This window comes from Rhinolophus sinicus, linkage group LG03 (assembly GCF_036562045.2).
Source record: "Rhinolophus sinicus isolate RSC01 linkage group LG03, ASM3656204v1, whole genome shotgun sequence".
Lineage (NCBI taxonomy): Eukaryota > Metazoa > Chordata > Mammalia > Chiroptera > Rhinolophidae > Rhinolophus > Rhinolophus sinicus.
The window spans coordinates 135,907,782-135,912,299 of record NC_133753.1 but is presented as its reverse complement, the minus strand read 5'-3'; positions in this window follow the sequence as shown (position 1 = coordinate 135,912,299).

The following is a 4,518-nucleotide window of genomic DNA, read 5'->3' as shown; positions in this document are numbered from 1 at the left end:
TATTTCCTCACAAGCAGTTATCATTTGTTTATCTGTATGTACCACACTTTGCAAATCTTCTCTTTTAATCCCCACAGCAGCTCTATGCAGAGGATGTGTTTTTGTTTTTAAAGGTGAGAAAACAAGTGTAGAGAGGTAAGGTCATAAAATTAGTAAATTCGGTAGTCAGGTTTTGAGCTCAGTTGGACCCAAAGCTTGAACCCTAGTTTCTACCATTTCGAAAAATGTGAGTTGGACCTCCACATTTTGAAGGCTTATTGATTTATGTCTTTTGTATGTTAGGAGAATAAGTATGTTGTCTATCCAAATCTTCATTGGCAATGGCATTTGAACAATTCAATGTTCTGGGGCTTTAAAATATGTTGAAGTAATTTAGCGTTATTAACAAATGTCAAATTACAGATTAAGAAAGGTATAACAGACATTTTTATTAACAATCACCTCCAACATAATTTTACCTGAGCTGACTTCACATTTGTAGAGAGTGGCCAGAGGACATCACTAGATGAATTACTATGAATTATGATTTTTGTAAAATTGTGAAATTCAATAATTGCCCTCATGAAGACAGATGCTGAGGGACCAACTTTTATTGTTGTTGTTGGTTTCAAAAATGAACTATAAATTCATCTGAAAATAAGCTAATATAGTTGAGTGTTGCCACTTGCTGTGCAGAGAAGCTGGAGTGATTTATCTCAGCCACACCTGGCTGTACTGATGAACTGCAAAGGAGAGGAAGAAAGGGCAGCCTGTTTTCTTCTCTTGATTGAGAAGTCCAAAGATGTGTTTTCTTCATTTTCAAGTACTCCTTATGATCTTCCTACAGAATAGTAAGTGACAAGAAAAAGATGTTTTTTCCCCTTTTTGTTTCCAGTTTCTATTATTATTGTTATTATTATTATTATCATTATTATTATTATTCTTTTTCCTAACAGTTTTGGAAAGCATGCTCCTTCTAGGCATTTAAAAGCTTTTTTGGCATCTGATTCTGCCAGTGTTAACACCGGCAATTGGTGCAATTTACAATAGTGTATTAACTATAAATCTCATTTTTACATCTCTTGTTTAAAGTCAATTTGTGACAAAGCTTTGCTGGTCATGATAGATGTACATTATGAATTATTGCATGTTTAGTCCTTGCAGTTGAGCTATATGGAGGTAAGCAATTACATGTTTATTTAAGAAGTGTTAATGCATCGCTACAACTTAATTTTTGTCGTGGCTTTGTCAGCTTTGAAAAAGGCCCAAAGGAGTTTCTATGTCCTTGAGTTAGGTAATTTCCGTTCTGGGAAAGGGACACCAAGCAATTAGATTAAATGATTTTAAGCACTTTTTAGAATTTTAAATTAACTTCTGACATAAACCTTTCTCATCTGGGTTACTTCTTAGCCTTGAGAGTTTTTTTCTTTTTTTGCGGCATGCCTTGCTCTCTTTGTGTAATTCAACATCAGTTTTAGGATATGTGGGCATGTAACAGCTTATCTCAAATGTTTTGGGGCCCCCTGAGGAGTACAGAGAAGCATAATATTTTCTAAGCTTTTCTGGTCTGTCTCTTTCCTTGAACGGGAACATTTGTTTTGGTTTCAGCTGCACTGTATTTGATTTTAGTCTAACTGGTGTTTCTTCGGCCCTGGCCTCTGCACAGTTCTGTTTTCCTTAGAGCACTCACCCTCAATGAGTCTAACTTTTCTCTTTGAGTCCTTAGTTCTCTAGAGACTTTCTGGCTTCTGGTTTATTTTTTTATTGTTGTTCTAGGGTCTGTGCCTTTACCAAATTAGATCTTTCCCCCAATTTAACCTTGCTTTCAAAAATAGAGGGTGAAAGTGATACTGTCCTCAGCCTTTCTTAATTTTCAGCTGAGGTTTGTGTGAGAGAAGGAAGCCTTACTGAAAATGATTCAGGACTAGTTTTCTCAAGTCTCCCAAGAGTGGTACTTAGGTCGTACCCTCCTGGATGCACAGGAAAGAAATTAATTCATTACATCTAGTGGATGCCTTTGGGCGTTAGGGCTAATTCCCTTGCAGAGCCCTAGTTTAGAAGGACAGTAAGACTTGCTTTAAATGTACACTGAACAAAGGAAGGATCAGGAAGCCCAACACTTTCTTAGTGCCTGCTTCGCACCAGCTGCGGGGACCTTTCCATGTATTATCTCATGTAATGTAAGACTTGACTTGTAAAGCTGTGAAAATAGGGCCACTGATAGCACTTCAATGAGAATTTGGTTTTTTAGGTTTACATGAAACCCAGGCTACGTTGAGTATGTTTGATTCCTCTTTCAGCTGGAAGAGGGCTGCTGAGACCCTTGAGCCACCTAATGGCAGGGATTGTGTATCCTCAGCACCTTCTCTGACCTGAGCGCCTGCATTTTCTGGCCTACTACAGGGGTACAATAACTATTTTTCTGTAAAAGTGAATGTAGTCTAGACCGGATATACTGCACATATTTATTCTTACACTCCTCCGAGATAGTTTTACATGCTTTTATTTACAATTTGTAGAGAGTTGAAATTGGTTATGACTCTGATTATGGTCTCACTGAGCCCTCAGGTCTTCATCGAAGTGAGTAAAGATTCAGAGAAGGCTAGATGTGAGTGGACTTGTTTTGTGAACTTGTGGGGGAGAGAGGCAGCGATCAACAGGAGTGTGTGTTTTTCTCCTGCGCAGAGTTGCGATGCCCTGGTTCATGGGCCTCTGGATGATGCTGCACCAGGGGAGACAAAGCAGAAATTCTAACAGCACGCTCCCCATCAGGAACTGTCACAAATCACTGCTTTTATTGGGACAAAATTGTTCTCAGTAATATGAAGCCCTTAATACAAGAGTGACCGTCACTGGCACAGGAGTGCATGAAACAAAGAACTTGCACCACTTCTAGTCCCATTTGGAAACAATTAGGTTGAGAATGAGAGGTTGTTCTCCATTGTATGTACTAAGAGCAATGTGACTTTAGTGACAAGGACTCTAGCGAAATCACAAAATCATTTAGAAAATGTAGCAAGGCTTTGACAAACAGAAAAATGTACACAATTTCAAATCCAACGAAGCTGTCTATAGAAAGTATTAATTATAATAGTATCGTCTTGATTACCTTTGGCTTGTTATTTTTTTCTCCAGAGTGTGGTATATTATAAAGCATGCATTAAATGACTGGTGCGTTGTTGAAATCAGCCCACCAACCCCATGGCCTTACACATGGTGCCATTGTTTTGTTAAGAAGAAATGTACCTCACTGGCCCATGTGGGAATCGAACTGCCCAATATTCCCCAATTTAAAAAAAAAAAAATGTTTTTTAAAAAAGAATAAATGTACCAAATAAGGAAACAAACACATGTTTTTTTTTGTTTTGTTTTGTTTTGTTTTTTTAAAGATTTTATCGGGGAAGGGGAACAGGACTTTATTGGGGAACAGTGTGTACTTCCAGGACTTTTTTCCAAGTCAAGTTGTTGTCCTTTCAATCTTAGTTGTGGAGGGTTCTGTTCAGCTTCAAGTTGTTGTTCTTTCAGTCTTAGTTGTGGAGGGCACAGCTCAGCTCCAGGTCCAGTTGCTGTTGCTAGTTGCAGGGGGCACAGCCCACCATCCCTTGCGGGAGTCGAACTGGCAACCTTGTGGTTGAGAGGACACGCTCCAACCAACTGAGCCATCTGGGAGCTCAGCGGCAGCTCAGCTCAAGGTGCCATGTTCAATCTTAGTTGCAGGGGGCACAGCCCACCATCCCTTGCGGGACTCGAGGAATTGAACTGGCAACCTTGTGGTTGAGAGCCCACTGGCCCATGTGGGAATCGAACCGGCAGCCTTAGGAGTTAGGAGCATGGAGCTCTAACCGCCTGAGCCACCGGGCCGGCCCCCAACCACATGTTTTAAAATGAAAGAAAATAAAATGGTTGAAGGATTGACAGTGGTGAGTGGAGGTAGGACGTGAGGACAAAAGAGGCAGAAACACAGGATAATGATGAGATCCTAAGCCCTTGGGGAAAAAGAGAATTCTTAGGGAGATCTAGTTCTCCCTGAGCTATAGAGCTGAGGGTTCAAGAATGCCCTACCCAGCTCTTTAGCGTTAGGGAACCGCTGCTGATGTCTGGGTAACATTAGTCAGCATCTCAAGCTATTTTCCCAATGTTGCACCAGCCTCTCTCCCACTCCACATTCAAATCATACAACCAATCACTTGCACCAAAATCTAGGAGTCATTCTTGATTGTGCCTTTCCCTTTACCTCCCATAGCCAACCCTTCAGCAATTCTGTAGTTCTATTTCCAAAATAAACTTTGAAACTATTTACTTGTCCCTTTTTCCACTGCCACCCTGGTCCCAGGACATCTTTAGTTCCTTCCTGGACAAGTGCAAGAGAATTCGAATCTGCATGCCAACCACTGTTTTCCTACTCTTGCTCTCTATGCTCCTTCTTCCATAGCATAGTGATACATGGAAACAGTAGTAAGATCAGGTCTCTTCTTTGTTTAAAATCCTCCAGTGGGTTCCCATAACTCTGAGGCTAGACTGCAAACCCCTGCAGTGCCG